Genomic DNA, 20856 nt, shown 5'->3' with positions numbered 1-20856 from the left:
AGGAGGCCGATCTGGACGCCAGCTGGCAAGGCGCCCAGATCTGTAATTAGCCCTTAATTAGCTACATTTTCAGAGCTGGTTGATTGATTAATGAAGTGTCTTTGCTGTGTCCTGCCCCGTCTCCGCCACCCCTCGCTTTAATCCCACCCCCCTCACCGCACGTGGCTCCCGAGAGAAAGGGGGAGAATTAAACACTGCTCACAGGGCATGGCAGCCAAACAAAAGCTGGAATATTCACAGAGGCACAGATGAATGCAAATAAAAGATGCAATAGAAATGATAGACAAGGACGCACACACTGCGCTTGTTTAACAGAGCTTGCACAACTCCAGCAATACATTGAGCACAAACCCTTTGCAGAGACAGAAAAAATATGATGTCATGTCTGCATTCTCACTGGCGGCGTGTGTGTGGCCTTCTTTCTAGACTGGAGTCCCTAAGCTAACAGATGGACTGCTCTCCTGGTGAGACTGCGCGTGTGTGTGTGTTAAGTTTGTTTTTAGCTTGTTTGTTCTGCTTGACGGAGTTTGCTGTTCATTAGCACAGCTGCAAAATGTATTCATAATTACAAAGTGGCTGTAACTTAAAAACCAGAATGACAATGATGCCTACACACACACACATCAACACACACTTCTGCATCCAACAAAATGCCAACTAATAATGTTATATTTAATGTTATACAATGAAATAATGAGACATTCATTAAGGGAGAAGCTGCAGAAAGTAAGCCATCTTTTTTTAAAGATGGCTTAAGGCAGCGTTTCCCAAATAAAGGAGGGCGGGGCCAAGGTGTCAGGCGGGCACGAGGGGGAAGCGGGACTTCCACCATCAGTGTTGTTCTGCTCCTGCTAACATTTGCACTCTAAAGCATACAAATCATTTTTACCTGGCATTCAACAGTAATGGTATATGCGGTAGCCTGATAATTGACACTAGAAACCTCATGGACACTGCGCATTACAGGTTTACATGGCTGTATATGGTTTACATTGGGTTTACATAGGGTTTATATTGAGTACTGAACATAAATGGTACTTACAAATGAGACTCATACATAATATATGCAATATTGTTGCAAAAAAACTCAAATGTTAAAAAGTCATATCACATTTTGAAAAAGACGTGACCAATGTTTTCATTTTACCAATGTTTAAATGTTGCAAATGGAGTGAATAAAACTCACTTGGAAATCGTCTTAAGTTGATTGTGCCGTCCTCACAACACGTATCTGTATGCTGCTTGACAGCTAGCGAACCAATGAAGAAAACTCCGCATACAAGGCTTGCTTTTCTTGCTTTATGAAGCTTGTAAAAAAAAAAAGTGGTAACTGAAACATACAGAAAAAAATACAATGAAGTTCCAATACTGCTCATGTTGCAGGCTAAACACACAACAGCTAACAGTTAGCTAACACATGTACACCAACTGCAAATGCAAACTAGCAGTAGCATGAAGTTAGCGAAGAAAACAAGTACAACTTTTGAAATAGCAGATGCATCTATGTAAGCGCTTTATACACCAATATACTTACAAAGACGATAAATTCCCAAGAAACAAGCGTTTAGAGCAACTTACAGCATGTTTATGAGGTTTTCCTGTTTCATTTCTGCGGTGAGGCCAGCCTGCTTTTCACCCAAAGAAAACAACAAAGCTTGTCTATATGCGAGAGCACTCACTCTCTAGTGGCCTAAAACAATACCTTCTAGATAAAATGTCTCACTCTGTAAACTTTTAACCTTAGCGTTTTTAACAGTATTTATTAGAACTTTTAGCTATTTATTACTTTCATTTTAACTAAATTATGAAACGTATGAATTATTAATGTCTTTGACCCAAAGACATGACAGTGATAGTCAGCTTTTGGTGATTGCAGAGTGCTGGTGCCAGCAACCCATACAGTGGTTTGTACAGATAGATAAATACATACATATAATGAGGTTCTCAATAGTATTTCAATTGTGGTCCCAACGGGGGTACGACAGAAAATAATTCAGAACCACTGGCCTAAGGTTATTTTAATACTCAAACTGGGACACTGGTTCACTATGTTATTGGAGCGGTTTTGGGGGAGAAGTCATACATCGCCTCCTCCTACCTCATGTCTCCTGTCCTGCTTCTTGCATACTGGAAGACTTTCCATCCATCCATCCATCCATCTATCCATCTTCTATACCTTTTTTAGGGCACATATAGACAGTTTTTGAGGCATGTTTTGCAGGGTGCAAAAACTTAGTCATTCTCACAAAAACAGGAAGTCCCACACACGGCAGACATTCTGGATGCTGCAGTGGGGTGGAGCTGATGAGTGAATAGGGTCGTTGTTATGAAACAAGTATTGGCTGATATTGAAAGCGTGCTTTTTACTGATATCAGCCAATCCCAATTAGTGGTCGATCGATTGGAGCACCCCTATAAGAAAGAAACAAAATATAATAAAATCTGAAAAAAGTAAAATATAATAAATAACAAGTTGAAATATTTGGACAATTTACAAAAAACAGCACAAATGGGTGAAAAAGACAAAGACTTACATTGAGATTTTTCACCTAAGTCACAAAGCTTAGATGCAGGTTTTTCTTGAAATATATATAACTTCTAACCATACAGTTAACCATGCAATAATGCTGTGGCTTGATCAACATACACATCTCTAAATGGTGTACACTATATAACTTCTATATAACTTCTTGATTTCTATTTCCTTGGTTTGGCACTTGATCTGCTCTTATGTGCTTTTTTGCTTTTTGCTGCTGTAAATCTGGAATTTCCCCTTATTTTAACTTATGGTAACTTCTTAGCATAAGCTATACGTGTTGCTTTACAAAATATCAAAGTAGCCTTCTTTCACGATGTCATGCTAAAGGTTTATTGTGTCACTTGTTTTGCAGCCTGTATACCTTCAGTGAAGTCAGTTTTTGCTGTATTGTATGTAGCCTTACTGTCTTTTGCCCTCTGAAGGTGAGTAGGATGCACCGAAGGGTATCCGAGTGAGAGTGTGTCAAAGAACCTTGCTAGGATACTAGCCTATCAGGAGAGAGGTTGCTTTCAAACAAGCTTCATGCATATTTCATGAAACTCTGCTATCGAACACAACATTTACACACACAAACCAACCAACACACTCCTGAGTGACTGCAGCATCCACTGTTTTTTTTTTTTCCACCCGTTTCCTTCTTGTGCCACCAACCAGGAATTCCACTTTGCTCAATGTCGAATTCCCCGCTCGGAGTCCGGGCGGTATGTGTACCTGGTGTGTATCGGTATGTGTATCTGGAGCCTCAGCGGACATCGGCCTGCTGTAAACTATTACCTCCACACTGAGGCGCCGAGCTGTACATGCCCTGCTCTGGACCTTCCCTGGCCTTCCGATAGTAAATCAATAGATCTGACAGTTTGAACACATCACCTTTTTTTTTGAGGAAACCTGCGGGGGTTGGGCGTACGCTGTGTCAAGGCAGAGTTGCTCCAGACTCACTAGTATCCTGCAGGCGTGTGTACTATAGCAGCCTTTGAAACGCCACAGCATGTCAGCTCCTGGCAAAAATCAACACCATGACATTTGGATGCTTTATGATAGGGAAGAGGATGGGAAATGAAAAATAGCTGAATGCCACTAGAATGGACACTTAGAGGGTGCATATCTGCAGAGAAGAAACAGTAGGTTGAAAGATGATCTTTTATGATTTGCATTCAACTACTGTGTAGAATCAAATCAAATCTGAGTTATTAGAGTTTCTTTGTTGGCTTATTGATCAAAATCACATTTTTTAGCCATAGTCGAGCCTGCAAATAATCAGTTCTCATTTGTGACTTTTTCCACCTCAAAGAAAAAAGGCTGCAGCACTTAAACAAATAAACTTGGTCAGTGTTTAGTCTTGTTTAGTCGCACCGAAAGTAGTATCAACAAAACTAAAACGCGGTCGCTGACGGCGTAGCGCACATCAGAAAGGTACACATAAAAAAAAACAACATGGCTTGAACAAACACAACTTTGAGCTAGCAGCCTAATTGCTGACACTTTCTTGGCCTCTTCTTCAACCTTTTCCAATATGTCAACGCTTTTTTAGCGTCCATTATGAGCCAATAAGCGGGTGGATGTTGAAGATCATCCCCTCACTCACCTCAGCTCCTTTTGACCAATGGAAGCCGCTGATTTTATTCATGCGTATTATGTATAAGTAAAGCCACACACACCATTTTTCAATCTTTATTAACACAAATTGGGCTGATTTTGCATGACAATAGGCAATTTGTAACAAAAACAAAGACATTCTATGTAAAAATGTATGCTCAAGGGCAGCTAAATAGAGTACCTTTGCAGTTAGACCATAGAAAACCTGTTTAAGACCTTCTAAATATGTCTTTTTTTAGTGTTATTAGAGCCCTTGTGACATAAAATAACACCCCTATGGTCACCCTCACACTTTTACTACCCATATAGTAGACATAATCATGGACGTCTTGGACATAAATGCGGCATTACATAGACTTCCATGCTAGCACTGATACCTGGTGGATATTGTCTAATAAAAGTAACGTTCCTGACACCTGCTGGTCAGTGTAGTATAAATAGTAAGGGTGTGGAAAATAAAAGATATTAGTCGATACATCGATGCGCATGTGCATCGGCTCATTCACTGGGTATGGATGTAATTGACAGGTGAAATCGAGATACATCGCAATGCGTTTGTGGGTATCGGTAAAATCCGATGCAAGTGTCGTTTTATTAAGGTTAAACGTCACCCATTATGCTGTTTCCCAGGCGCAATGAATGCACCATTATTTAGCGTTTTGGATTGAATACGGACGGAAGCTGTGAGGCACATATAACTACTAGTAAAACACAAACAAATTGAACTAAATTTAATTAAAAAGACAAAATTTAACCCACCTGCAACGTTTAAATGGTATGTTTGGAAACACTACGGATTCTCAAAGAACGGCGGAAAGCTCGACAAAACATCCGTCACTTGAAAAGAATGCCGCGTTAAGAAGCCGTACAAGTCTACCGCCACCTCCCGGTCTGGTTCCTCATCGGACACCAGGGGAAAAACCAAGCAAATCAGGTCAGTGGATCTCCTGCACTTTCCAAATTGTCCAGGAGCTATTTACTCCTCACTACTGTATTAGCCTAGCTGCTAGTGCATTCATATTCACAGTATGTTTTGCAGACAGGAATATAAACAAACATTGATTGCGCTGTTGAAAGTGTCACTTTAACTTTGTTGTTGCTGTACTGTATTTTTTACAGTAGTAATTGTTGTTTCATTGTTTCACTCCACCACTGAGCCACTGCTATTGTAATTACATAGCCAATGTGAAAGTGTGAGGAAATTTGTTTTTGAAAAGTTGTTGCTATTTTAAGATGACAAAAAGAATGATCAAGAAGTGGTGTATAGTAAAAAAAAAGACAAACAGCACTTTAGTTGAATTTACTCCCAAGTGCCTATAAGGAATAAAGACAAATCCTTTTTGTAGGATCATACTGAATTACATTTTTTTCCCTTTGCTTATTTGCATCATGTTGAATTGCATCATATCGCAAGAAATGGCACCATATCCTATTGGAGCTCACTGATTTGAACTAAATGATTATCGTATCGCCAGAAAATTCCATGTATCGTATTGCTGGCAGCGCATCGAGATGTGTATCGAATCGTCCTCAGTGCTGAGATTCATTAATTTAGGCTAGGAATATGTACAATGTTGCTTATTTATGTTTTGGCCAATAATAGGCCATATTCAACCACAAAACTGCGATCATTTATGAATGAATACATTTTTGAAAAACCATGATAGAATGAAGCAGTGATATTCAAACTGTGATGTAGCGAGGGACGACTGCAGTCAGAATGCTACAATGTTGATCACATGACATTTCTCCCAATGGAACCATCCAAGACACACCCACCCCAGTTCCTGTCATACCTACCATTGTTGATTATTGTTCTCTGGTTGAGTGGCATCACTTCATCAAGCCTTTTCTACCGTTCCATCGTTCCGCACTACAAAAGCCTGCAAGCTTACAATATAGGTACGGTATCGGAAGTGAAAGAAGCTGTATCTGGACAGTCCTAAACAACACGCATGATTTTCTCAGCTGAGCATCCGCCCACTGCTGGATACTGAATGTCTTTCGTCAATTAAACCAATGTTTTTTGACAGATCTTTGCTTTTGTAGACCATGCACCAGGTGGCAACAGGAGACTTGGCAGTTCATTGAATAGAGTCGTTCATTTGAGCAGTTATGCATTATTTTTCATTGGCATTATAGTAGTTTGGGATTGAATTTCAATTTCAGAGCCAACATTTTTTTCCTTACACCTTTTTTTATTTTTAATGTAGCTTAGTAATCTTCTGGTGTACACTTGGGACACACCTCATTTAGTGCCTTCACTGCATGTGTTTATAAACATTATAGACAGTTTATAGTCTTTAACGGTGGGTTTAATTGTAATGGTTTAAAGGTTGTTCACAGTTGAATTGTTGCAAATAAAGAGCGTCTACTTCCTTTACTTCTCCGCTCATATATGAGCTAGAAACTAAAGACATAGAAGTGCAAGCGGCAGAATGACATCATCAGGCAACTTGTGGGTGAATGGATGTGTTGGTGTTGTGGACATTGATCTGCTCCTGTAGCCCAGTGACAACTTTCTTTTTTTTCTAATTCCTGTAGCAGAGAAAGTGTTAGTGTAAGCATTCCTGCAGCCTGCGTGGGAGATCTTTCTCTCATCTCTCACAGCCCCACACTCTCACCAAGGGAAGTGACGGCTTCATCCATACCTCCGCCTCCCCTCCCTTAATCCCCGTTTCTCACCCTCGCTCACTGTCCTGCCTCTGAACATGCACACACACACAGTCACACACACACACACACACACACACACAGTCCCTGGTTCCTGCAGACAGATGCTAACAGATGACTTGCTTTATTGGTGTCAGCTGGCGACTCATTTGAAATAAATTTATATACCCCTGCTCCGGCATTGACGTGGATCGGGTTTAACTCATTTAATAGCGGTGCCACTTGCCTATTAGCTTATTTACTGTCAAAATGGAGCTGGGACGGCTTCCTGGGAGGCAGTAACTCCTCACATTTGTATCCCTTATGGCGGAAAATGTAATTGCTCGTGCAAAATACGAACCGGGCGCCATCCGGGTGCACGGTCACGGGTGGGGATCTTTATTTTTATTTCCCATTTCATTTGAGACATACAAGTTAAATATGGGGATATTTAATCTGAGTTTATTAGGCTTTGAGCTGGTTGCGCACAATCGTAAGTGTGCACTAAATCAGCATAATGTAGAGAGAAGATGCTCATAATGCTCTGATTTTATCTTTCAATAACTGGCCTCATTTGGGACGTGATTAACAACACCCACCAGTCACTATCCAGTTTGGTGTTTGCAACGTTCTGTCGTAGAACAAATAGAGAGAGAAGTAGATAGTGGCATACTCATCAAGCTTGCCGTGTTCGAGGTTGGCCCGTATGGACACGTCCCATTAGAAGTACTGATTAGACACAAATGGAAAAGCAAGGACTACATTGGATTGCTGCAGATGTACATTATAGTACGTACATCTGGGTGATTACACAAAGCCCATCTTCGTCATTTATTTGTGCTGGCCACGCCCCTGGCTTCATTTCCTGGCAGGATTTTTTTTTCTTTTTTAATAAAAGCTCATATTTGAGCATTTGCTCACACAGCCGGCTTATACACAGACATGGAAGTATAACGCCATGCTCAAAAAATAGCCATTGATTTTGTAAAAGCCCGTCGGGAAGATATCTCTGAGATTTATCATGGCCGGATGGTGTGGCTGAGGAAAGATGAGCGTGTGCAGATGACTCCAGGATGTGTGGCTTGAACGATGGATGGCTGAAAGGAGGAGGGAGAGAACATGGAGTGGCTTTTGGAGTGATGATCACTCGGCATTAAGGCCTCAGTGAGATTACATTTCTGAGTATCGGTGGTGGAGGGGTTCCATGCTGCACGTGTGCATGCCGTTCTTTCTTCCTCACTGTGCCTTCTTTGAATTTGAATGATTTCAGTTTCGTATCGAGGCGGTGCTAAAGAAAGATTAGTAGATTGCACTACACGACAGCCGCCAGCAGGAGGGGTCATCTATTTTGGACCAAACTATTTTGCTGTAGGATTCATTGTTTATAAATGGAATATTATTGTACTTAGAACACGGAAAGTTTGTCTATGACCTTCTCAATGTGTTTTAACATCACTAGAGCCCTATAGACAAGAAATAACACCCCTATAGTCACATTGTTGTTAATCTTACCCAATATAGTAGACATAATAAGAGAAAATAAGGCATTTTACACATTTATAAGGCTTGTGCGTACGTGTGTTACTGTAAATTTGTTGAGTGAGTCAAAGGCAAAAGGCAAGTTTTAGCTTTTCTTACTATGGCCTGTGTTTTTATGACCCCGTCTGATTTGAGTAAGCATCGGCTGGGGTGAGATTCTCACGGAATGATGACCTTGGCCACAAATATTACAATTTGACGGTTTCACTGTATTAGAATTACAGCTTTAAAAGGTTTTATTTTGAAATATCTTTGTTTAAAAGAGAAAAAAACAGTCATTTTAAAATCATAATATGACAGAAGCGGAACATATATTTTATATAAGTAACAAAAATATTTAATATTTAATAGTTAATTCCTTCCATCCATTTTCTATGCCACTTATCCTCACTAGGGTGTGCTGGAGCCTATCCCAGACAGCTGGGTTAGGCTTGCCAGCCAATCACAAGGCACATGTAGACAAACAACCATTCACACTCACATTCATACCTATGGACAATTTGAAGTCGCCAATTAACCTCGCATGTTTTTGGAATGTGGGAGGAAATCGGAGTCCACGGAGAAAACCAATGCCCAAACGGAGATTCAAACCCAGATCTTTTCTAAATATATAATAAATAAAAAGCTGTTTTCAGTCTACCATTGCCAATAGAAAAGTCAAAACACATTAGAAACCTCCATTTTCTCTTATATCATAGAAAGGATATGACGTTTGCTTCAATATGCATATTTTAAAATGAATAAGAGGCTATAATAAACCCACGAAACAGCATGATTTATTAATGACTATGTGATTGATAAGCCAGTATTGTCCAGCACTTCATAACCGATACCATTATGGGAAAAAGCGTCCCTATATGTCGGATTTAGTTGTTCCACTGTAATCGGTATTAGAGAGAAATCTGTCTTTGTTGATGTACGTATAAGGTATATTGGATTAGAGATGTTCTCAGTGTTTCTTTGTATGGACATCCCTACAGCATGAATACAGTGGCCTTCTTCATTCAGAGCACCCCAAGGCGCCTTTTATCAAATCAATGAACACCATTATGTGAATAGAGACAATCAGCAATGGCACAAAAGGTCTTTGTCATACATTTCTTCCATTATGACATTGTCAGTTTATTTACAGCAGTGCCACCTTTTTATTGGTATCGTGACATGTAGCGTCCCCTCCAAGACCCCGCAAAGCGTTTAATTGTTTTTTTTATCGCGCAACGGAGCGGCATGCACGCTCACGTACGGTCACATAGCCGCGTGGAAGCGGCGCACACGTGTGCACAAAGCACATATAAATCTGCCGGGGGCGTCTCCCAAACCATCTGCAGTAGTAATGACAATCTGCCGCTCAAGGCGACGTGCGCTGCGCCTTCTCTTCCAGCACTTGCTATCTCCTCCATACGCTAGTTCCCTTTTTTTTTTATCCTTCAGCTCCACACTGCTTCACTGCCAGCCATCCACTTCCACACAGTACTCGTCCCCCTCTTTAGCTCTTATACGCAGATGGGCTTCAGTTCTCATCGCCAGACAGTTGGCCGTAATGAGATCCCCGGAGGAGAGAGGAGCAGTGTGAGGCACGTTGATCTCCACCCTCATGACCTCCACTGATAGTAAACCGCCACCCTCCCTCCAACTTTATCTCTTCCTATCACCGTGCTACCACCCCCGTCATCCTCCTTCCTCTCTTCTCCAGTCATCTATTATTAATATCCATTAACAAGATCAGAGGAATTGTAATCCTCCTCTGACAGCGTTCCTCCAGCGTGGACATTTGAACGCGAGGAGACGCAAATTGCTCCTTAGTCCTTGGAGAGGTGATCAAGGTTGCAAATAAGAGGTTTGGAATGTGCTAACTGTTGGAATCAAATGTATCTGAATGCTACAATATACAGTCATGTGAAAAAATGATTTGGGCCATCCAGTACCTACTGAACCGACTCGTAAAATTTGGCAACACATGCACCCCTATCACGTTGCCTGTGCGATTGTTTTTATAACACACCACAAGGTGGCGCATTTACTAAATCCCAGAAGTCGGAATGACTTGAACTTTCTCACACAGCTCAATGTGCTCTACCAAACACCCACTATCACTTAAAGGGACTGGGAGCAACTTGGTGCAACTGCTGGCGGGCCTATGTTGCCTGTTAGTGGTTTAATAGATTCAGTCATCCCTCGTTTATTGCGATTAATTGGTTCCAGGCTCGACCGTGATAAATGGATTGGTAATGGTTTTATTTCATTTGAACATGCATCAGATTGCAATTGAATGCATCACATAATCAGTTCACAGTTCCACATGTCCAAAAGGAGTAGGAAGAAGCAAAGCTTATTAAATCCTACCCCTCCATCTGGTACTTTTACAATCAGTAACTGTTACATTTGTTCACTTCCTGCTTTCCTAATATAGTTTAAGTTTTTGGTTTTTTATTTTTATTTTATTTTTATTAAAATTTTATATATAATTTTATAAATTTTAAATATTTTTGTGTTTTTTTTATTAATTTATTATTTTTTCCCATGTTTTCCTATGATTCCTCTGTTAAATTTGCCGTGTTACACTTTTTAAAATAACATTATTAGAGCCCTGTAGACATTAAATAACACCCCTACAGTTACCTTTGCACTCCTATTATCCCATAGGCATAAGACATAAATAAGACATAATATAGACTCACAAATGTGAGTGTTCAGGTACTTCCTGCTGTATTTGTTGTCTCATCAATATGACATTACTGAAACCTAGTGACCAGTGTAGAATACTATATACCAGTCAGTCAGTGTTTCAAGGAAAGTCATGCAATTCCAAGTCAAGACAAGGCAGGTGGATTCAGGTCCGGCTTGAGATTTCCGAGTCCTTCACAAGTCATAAGCACTGTTTCCCAAATAAAATGACATGACCTCGTAATTTGCATCGATAGCATGTTGACACATCCCAGTGTTAATCACTGCCACTCTCCAGCAGTCCGCATTCACCAAAACGTAATCTACAACCTCGTTGTTTGTTCTTAAACCCGATTGGACGTTAAGTCATTTACTGCCAGACATTTTTAGAGAAGAGATCTCCATACTAGCAGATTTCCCTTCTTCAAGACCCCAAAAAGAGTTTGTTTCTCGACCTTTTGGGTTCTAACACAACAGCAATAGAACATAGGGTGGTTCAGAGAAAAAAAAAAAACTGTCCACATAACCAGCTCCCATTTGACGCCCCTGCACAACCTGAAGATTCATTGTTCCATTGTTCCCACCGCGTTCAAACCTGACACTAAATCTCATTAAATCCACTTTTTTTGGCCAATATTTTGTCTTTTAACCCTTTCATGCATGCCCCATGATATACTGAGTTAAAAAAAATGTTACTCAGTGTTTTTATGTGTTTTTAGACATAAAAATAAGAACTGATTAGGTTTTGTTTTTATACACCAAATTTCTTGGAGTTATGAACATGTCCACATACATGCGTTTGTGGATTTTAACTAAAATATTGAAAAAAATCAACAAAGATCAAGTGATATAACTTTCAATGCTTGTTAAATTATGCAAAAACTATAAATACTTTTCAAAATATTTTGCTGCCTTCAATACACCATTCTGGGCTTTTCTTTTACACAGGAAAATGAACTACAGTGTTTTATTGCAAAACTAAGCAACCTTCAGTGCTTCAATTGACTGTGCTCTTAAACGTTTGATCAGCTAATGAACAGCCAATTTCACTTGAATGCAATAGTTTTAGTTTTGTCTCATGCCACTTTTCCTCTTTTTGCATTTTGAAGTTCTACTTAGAACCGACGCCAGACGTCAGGCATACATATACACTCTGAAAACAAATCCGTTCCTACAGTATTTAGGCTGGCTCCCTCAAGGTCACCCATGAGCCACTGTAGCGTGGTGGACGTGTGTACAAGCGCGCCAGTGCGTGTCCACAGTATTGGATAAAGTGTGTTCAGTATGCTGGGGGAGGCTGTGGGTTTCTCAAAGTCACATTTGATCTCTTTCTGCCCTTTCTCATGTCTTTTTGATCTCAAGCGGAGGAGGAGATGTCCTCTTGTAGTGTGAGCATCATAATGAGTTTCCATTTCGCACAAAGTGAAGAGGGGGCTTAGCAAATACCTGGATGGAAGCCGATATAGCGAGGGGGCTCCACTGTATGTGTGTGTGTGTGTGTGTGTGCACACGTTAGTGTGCCAAAACGCTGTTGTTGGAAGTGTAGCGTGTGTAGAGTGTGTGTTGGGGAATTTTCTCAGCCAACGGCTTTCGCTTTGAAGCCTTGTCTATAAAAGATTATTGAGTCTTTGAAGCCTGTGTGAATAATGCATGTACGTCAATGTAAAGGTATTGGCTTGTGTATGTAGATGAATCTCTGTTTTTAGGTACAAGGTAAGGTTCCCCTTTTGCTTTAATAACCGCCTTAAGGCTGGTTGGTGTATGATTGGTGTCGTCACCAATGCCAAAATGGTGCGTGCTCACAGACGGTGTCGCTCGCTGCAACCTCTCAATATGGTTGAAAAGCCAACATTTCGGGAAAGTCAAAGCGACAGTCGAAATTGTCTGGGACAATGTAAACAATGCAGTGTAAACCTGAATAAGTTAGCAGAACTCAAAAAAAGTGCTACATTTTTTTGACTTCATAAACTTGAATATTTGAGGATATCAGAGCTTTAATATTTGGAGTTGATATTAGATATACTTTTTTAAATTTGGGGTGAAGACAAAACTAGCTTTCTTTTTAGCATTCTCTCTGCCATGCATTCTCCATTCATTAATTTTCGTTCTCATTTCAAGAAGGAAGAGGGTGTGCATGTGTAACCTACACAGTACAAATCTATCTGATTCAATGGATTTATTGTTAATTGATTCTTGGTTTGATTTATTCATTGTTTTTTTTTATACGTAACTACAAATTCTTTTAAGTAGGTTACACAAATCTGCAAAAAGTTCATATGAATCAAAAATTACAAGTTAAATAAACTGAAAAGACAGATAATGCAACTGGCAATCAACATTTATAAGTGGAACTTTTAAAAAAATTTGAAGTTAACTATACTTATACCAATTAATTATTTTGAGCATTCGTATTTACAGTGTCTTAAGTTGTATGTAAACTATGTTTTTAAGTTCATTCATTCATTTTCTATCGCTTTTTCCTCACAAGGGTCGCAGGGGTGCTGGAGCCTATCCCAGCTGTCTTCGGGCGAGAGGCGGGGTACACCCTGGACTGGTCGCCAGCCAATCACAGGGCACATATAGACAAACAACCATTCACACTCACATTCATACCTATGGACAATTTGGAGTCGCCAATTAACCTAGCATGTTTTTGGAGGAAACCGGAGTACCCGGAGAAAACCCACACATGCACGGAGAGAACATGCAAACTCCACACAGAGATGGCGGAAATCGAATGGTGGAATCGAACCCTGGTCCTCCTAGCTGTGAGGTCTGCGCGCTAACCACTCGTCCGCCGTGCCGCCCCATGTTGTTAAGTTAATCTTACTTAATATAGCCATAGTTCAATTTAATTGAAACATATTAATTACATGTACTCAAAATGGAACAACATGTTAAATAAACTTGACATAATTAAGTTATTAAAACTTTTTGTATGCATAACTTCATTTATTTAAGTACTTTGAACATTCGAGTTTACAGTGTGTACATATCACAAACTGTATGATGTGTTGAAGGACATCAGACACTCCGGCAGTATTCGATTCAGCTGAAATAATATACAATATACTACATAAGTGTGTTATTGGGGTGTTTTTTCTTCTTTACAGTCTATTTTTAATTGTGTCAATTGTGTGAAAAAGTTGCATTGGGACAACCTCAGCCTGAGGAGAAAGTTAGTAAGCTAATGTTGTCTAGCGTGTCCGGAATAAGCACCGGAATAAAAGTTCCAATAGGTAATAAGTGATGATGAATGGATGGAGTCTGAATGTACAGCACGGTTGGATATTTGATGCATGTGTAATCAATACTACATAAGGCTATTACAGGCTAAATGTCCACATTGTTGGCATACGTAACTCAAATAGCTCTAATGATGAGCCTCCTCACAAAGCAATTTCAAGGAGGCTGACCAGTAATAGCACACAGGAAACACTGTGTATGCACAACTAATGTAAACTGATGACTCACTGTTATATCCCTATGTACATTGTGTGTGTTTGTGTGTGTGTGTGTGTGTGAGGGAAGGAGGTTTACAGCGCTGTTTACAGTAAAACATCCACGCTGAGAAATGTTATGGAGCATCAACGCAATGTTCCTTCCTGCAAGCTGCCGTTTCCTGTCAGAGAGTGATGACATTGATCCCAAAATACCTCCACGCTGACAGGAGAGAAAATGAAGAGATATACGACCGGAGAAGTTGGACTTAATTATGACGTGATTGTTAAATTGTGTCTCTTCTGGCGGTAATCATATTACAGTCGTGCCTCAAACATCGAGCCCTCATGCTGTCAAACTAATCATAAATGGCTGGTTTGTGGTTGACTGTGGCGTATTGTTAGTAGTGATGTGTTGATGGATACTAATGGATATGGATATGGTATGGATACTTGAAGTTTAAAGTTCAATGAACTGAATCCAATGTATTTGTAAAGAAAGAAAATGAACGTGAACTTCTTCAGATGATGTGAGAATCAGCGCTACTGTTAAGGTCCAGTTATTACCTGACCAAAGATATTTGCACTCCAGGGGGCGGTGCGACACATGACTTGCTTCACACCCCATTACCCATGAAGCATTGCAAACACTATTCTTTTTTTCCACTTTTCTGACCGATAATTGTTGATCCAATGTTGTATTCCTGTGTTTAAACAATGTCAAACTTTCAGATAATGAGATTTGCACATTAGGAAGCAAACAATGTCAGTCTTGAAAAATCGAAATGAACTGAATTTTCAACTACTTCAAAATTGAAATGGTGAACCTTGAACTATTCATATTCATACTACTATAGAACGATAAACTTGCACGAAACTGATGAGAAGCATGTTCATGTGCAAATGAGTAACGGCCATGAACGCCAAGCCCTCTTTTCAGGCTGTACAGCAAATCTATTGAAGAAGAATATCCACTACAGCGTTGGCTGTAGAACAACCAGGTTTAGAGACAGCTACTTCCTCCTGGCCATCAGACTGCTGAAGGCCAAATAAGCCCCTCTACCTGCCCACACGCACACGCAAAACTTTAAATTCTTATTATTTATTCCAAATTATGGATATTATTTGTGCAATTCACTGTTTACGCTGTACATTTCATATTTGGTGTCATCTACTTATTCTCCACATTATCCATCCATCCATCCATCTATTGTTCTATCGTTCTATCGTTCTATCGTTCTATCATATATCTATTGTTCTATCTATCGTTCTATCCTATCTATTGTTCTATCTATCTATCTATCCATCCATCCATCCATCCATCCATCCATCCATCCATCCATCCATCCATCCATCCATCGTCTATCTAGCGTTCTATCAATCATTCTATCCTTCTATCTATCTATCGTTCTATCGTTCTATCGTTCTATCGTTCTATCGTTCTATCTATCGTTCTATCTATCGTTCCATCCATCCATCCTTCGTTCTATCGTTCTATCATTCTATCTATCCATCCATCGTTCTATCGTTCTATCGTTCGGTCGTTCGGTCGTTCTATTGTTCTATCTATCGTTCTATCTATTGTTCTAACATTCTAACATTCTTACTATCTATCAATCTTTCTATCTATCGTTCTATCGTTCTATTGTTCTATCGTTCTATCTATCCATCCATCCATCCATCCATCCATCGTTCTATCATTCTATCATTCTATCATTCTATCATTCTATCATTCTATCGTTCTATCGTTCTATCGTTCTATCGTTCTATCGTTCGGCCGTTCTATTGTTCTATCTCGTTCTATCTATTGTTCTAACATTCTAACATTCTTACTATCTATCGTTCTTTCTATCTATCGTTCTATCTATCTATCCATCCATCCATCCATCCTTCGTTCTATCATTCTATCTATCGTTCTATCTATTGTTCTAACATTCTATCATTCTTTCTATCTATCGTTCTATCTATCATTCTATCGTTCTATCCATCCATCCATCCATCTATCGTTCTATCATTCTATCGTTCTATCGTTCTATTGTTCTATCTATCGTTCTATCTATCCATCCATCCATCCATCGTTCTATCGTTCTATCATTCTATCTATCGTTCTATCTATCCATCCATCCATTGTTCTATCGTTCTATCTATTGTCCTATTGTTCTAACATTCTAACGTTCTTACTATCTATTGTTCTAACATTCTAACGTTCTTACTATCTATGGTTCTTTCTATCTATTGTTCTATCCTTCGTTCTATCTACCGTTCTATCATAAATGAGGGATAGCACCTTGAAAGTACACAGTGAGGCAAGTGTGCATACTTTCATAAGCAGTTCATTGGAAGGCCAGTGTTTCAAAAATATTATTGCCTTATAAATGCATGGCCATAAGCCAACAAGATGGGGATATGATATGCTTATTAAACACTGACGGAGCATCACAGCACACCAGCTAATGACTGACCTCATATGCCCTATTGCTTTGGTTTTTTTCCCTAACGCTCCACTGGGAGGCTTGTATCTATATGTTGACATCCATACGTTCAACATTTGTACAGCACAGTATGTACTGTTGGTGCTGAGCAAAACTATCTTTCATAAGTGCGGGAATGCCATCACATCATAGCAGAACCACAGGGTAGAGGAGATTATGAGCTTAGCTCCTATTTTAATTATTTTACAATGCTATCTTTTTTTGTACTCTGGCTGTTAATTGGGTAAGTCTGTGGGGCGTAATTGTTCCTCTACACTGTAGATAAATCTAATAAATGTTCTATATGTCTGGCATACATAATCATCAGAAAAGAACACTACACAGCTTATGGCGGAATGCACACCTTCCGCTCCACCAGATTTTTTCTGCTCCAGGATGCTCATTTGACTTCCGACATACTTAGCACCTCCATCACCTTCACCTTCAGCTTTCAGGCATCCCGAATAGGAGTAGTAAGGAAGTTAGTATAATAAAATAGTAACTGAAAAATCAATGCAATTACAGATTCATAACGTCTGCTGTAGTTGACTACAACTTGGATTTTGGCCCATTCCACATTCTCTCCAGGTCCTTCAGATTGGACGGCTTTCCTGAACTGACCTTCACCTTGAGTTCCCACCACAGATTTTTGATAGCGTTGAGGTCCAGGCTTTGGCTTAGCCACTCTAAAACATTTATTGCAATATTCTTAAACAATTTCTTTACTTATTGGCGGTTTGTTTGGGGTCATTGTTGGAAGATCCATTGTGGACTTAAACCAAGTTTTGTACACTTTCAGATGTTCTGCTGGAGGATCTTGATGTACTGTTTGATTTAAATTGTGGAAAAAATAACTTTGTTTTATGAAATACCTGCACACATGTGGACAGGGCTAAGGTAGGAGCTTTCTGAGAAGCTTTGTGACTAAGGACCCTGGTGAATGTTCTGCTGGAGGATCTTAATGTACTGTTTGTTCCGAGGTTCCCCGCCCCACTCGCCGAGAAATGGTCCCACAGCATTTACTTCCATCTCCATGCTTGACAGTCGCCATCGTGTTCTTTGTTTTGAAAACTTGTGAGTGGAGTCTTGCATGGACGGCGTCCATTGAGTTCTCCCCTATTCAACGTCATCTGGAGTGTCTGTCTTGAGATACTAAGTCCCCTGTCACCCAGGTCATGCAACATCTCGCCTGCCTGGCCGAGACTTTGGGCTTTCTTCTGGGTCTTTTCAGGTTCTTCACTGTTTGGAATGCTTTAAACGTCTTAATGATGCTCTGGACTGTGTGTCTATGGACCTGAGAAAAAGATATTTATGTACTATATATAGGTGTGTGTGTAATATATATGCATATATATGTAATATGATGGTTTTGTCTTATACAATTTAAGTAAAGAGAGTTGCAGTGCATGCTGGAAGGTGTGTCTATGACACCAGCCTGTGTGAGGAGTGTGTGTGTGTGTGTGTGTTATATTTAGCTCCTTCCATCCCAGACGGTGTTCTGAACACAACAGCCTATTCTGGTGAGCGATGTGCAAACACACAACACTTAATGCCATTCTGGCCCTGGCAGAGCGAGAGCTTCCATAATTATCTCCTGTTTGGAGGGCAAACACATTGGAAAATGGCACCCTCCTACCAGTGGATGTCACTTTTGCCTCATTTGGGCTTTATTTGCGGCATGGGCCACACTTCATTTTCCTCATATTTCACTTCCTTCCATTTGTTGTCTCCTTACTTGTGCTGCCTTTTCACTCTGTCTCATCCCCTCTTGAAGCAGTAATAATCTGTCACTTTCAGGGACTTTTATTTCTTTGGTTTGCATTTAAAGCTACATTCCAGTATCACCGGAAAATGGCGAAGAACCACAGTTAATTGACACATCCATAAAAATTGTTACTTTTTTACCTAATAATTTGCAATAAAAGTTGCAGTTATTAGATTACAACAAACTTGCCCAAACTTTTTCTACAAAGGGCAGAATTCTGAAAAATCACAGAATGAGAAAACCACTTTGGTGTTTCATTTGATGTTTTATTGAATATGATTTAATCCAAAATGCCTGGTGGCCAGAAATATTTCAATATTTAACAAAGCAAAATTTGTTCTCAATCAGAAATCACTCCACACTCTTTATTGCTCTCTGGTTCTACCATATCTTACTTATTGTGTGGAAATATGGGCTAATAACTATAAAAGCAATCTTCACTCGCTAAATGTACTGCAAAAAAGGTCAGTAAGGATAATTCATAATGCCGCCTACAGAGAACATACTAACTCCTTATTTCTAAAATCACAAATATTTCAACTTGCTGATATAGTTCATCTTCAAACAGCTAAAATAATGCATAAGGCTAAAAATAACCAATTACCTAAAAATGTCATCCAATACTTCTCTACAAGAGAGGAGAAATATGATCTCAGGGAAGAACTACATTTGAAACACTTCTATGCTAGGACTACGTTAAAAAGCCATAGCATTTCAGTATGTGGAATCAAACTATGGAATGGATTGAGTAAGGAAATCAAACAATGCACAACGATGAGCCAATTCAAGAAACAATACAAGCAGTTGATGTTTGCTAAATACAAGGATGAAGAGTCTTGAACCAGTCATGATGTGCTATATATATCACTATATTGACACTTACTATGGTACCCATTATGTCTTTGGATGGTCATATCACCTCCTACTTCGGGACATGACAAAAAAAAATATTAGGAAAGCAGGAAGTGAACAAATGTAACAGTTACTGATTGTAAAAGTACCAGATGGAGAGGTAGGATTTAATAAGCTTTGCTTCTTCCTACTCGTTTTGGACATGTGGAACTGTGGACTGATTATGGGATGCACTCAATTGTAATCTGATGCATGTTTAAATGAAATTAAACCATTACCAAAATATTTTGCAACTCTGCAACCCTTATGCTGCCGGGAGCCTGGATGGCCACTAGTTAGAAAGCTAACAAGCTCGCCAGTTAGCCTCAAATTTATTTCTTCTTCACTTAGGAACCTAAAAATGTACCACTTCCACACGGAATGGGAATGTAAGCAAATGTTGAAGAACCATTGTTTAATTGATATGCCCATAAAAACTTTTTTTTTTTCTCCCTCCACTTCCTGTTGCTCACATGACCTCAATCTCACCCAATTTTAGAACAGCATTTGCAAAAAGATCACAATGATGAAGAACAGGGGAGCTGATATCCCCCATCCAACCATCCATCCATCCATTTTCTATACCGCTTATCCTCAAGTATAACTCAAGAGTCGTAGGGGTATGCTGGAGCCTATCCCAGCCAACGTTGGCCAACAGTAGCCATTTTTTAAATTGAAATATTTATAACTTCTTAGCATATCTACGCGTGTATACATACATGATCCCATGTTCCTGCATGTATGCACTGCAGATATCCACAGGGGGTGAGTTGTATAGGTATGCATGTATGCAGGAAGTACTGTATACGCGCACACACGCTAGCTGTCATGGTTTCTTGCTGGGGCTTTTTCCTCCTCTGCATTATGAATGAGATAACTGTGACTTGCATGTTTTTTTTTAATCAACATTTTGGCTCCTCTTTAGCGTGCTGCTTTTTTCCCACCTGCAGCTGAGCCTAAGCGTCTAACAGCACTTTTGTGTGTCATTTCTGCATGTTTGCACATGTGCATGTCCACAACTGGAAGGAAGTGGTCTACTCGTCATCTTTAATGCATGATGCCCCCACGTACTCTATGTTTAAGTCAACATATTCCAAAGCAAAAGCATGCTTCTAGTTCTAGGGTTGGAATCATAGGTGGGAGAATGTCAGTGGTTCTTAGGGTTTTTGCCTCCCACCATAACGGCCTGTGTAGGCTCTTGAGGATGATAGGCTAAATTGTGGAAAAAATAACTTTGTTTTATGAAATATGAAATGAAGGGCTAAGGTACCTAAGGACCCTGGTGATGAGGTAATGGTC

The 20856-nt window shown here is 39.7% G+C and overlaps 1 protein-coding gene across 1 annotated transcript in view; it reads left to right on the top strand.

Moving 5' to 3' along the window:
• Positions 1–20856, top strand: part of schip1 (schwannomin interacting protein 1) — a 266272-nt gene that overhangs the window by 12143 nt on the left and 233273 nt on the right. The gene's annotated exons all lie outside the window — the stretch shown is intronic.

This window comes from Doryrhamphus excisus, chromosome 8 (genome assembly GCF_030265055.1).
Source record: "Doryrhamphus excisus isolate RoL2022-K1 chromosome 8, RoL_Dexc_1.0, whole genome shotgun sequence".
NCBI classification, from domain to species: domain Eukaryota; kingdom Metazoa; phylum Chordata; class Actinopteri; order Syngnathiformes; family Syngnathidae; genus Doryrhamphus; species Doryrhamphus excisus.
The sequence above is the reverse complement of the archived record's forward strand: the minus strand, read 5'-3'. Positions and strand labels throughout refer to the sequence as shown.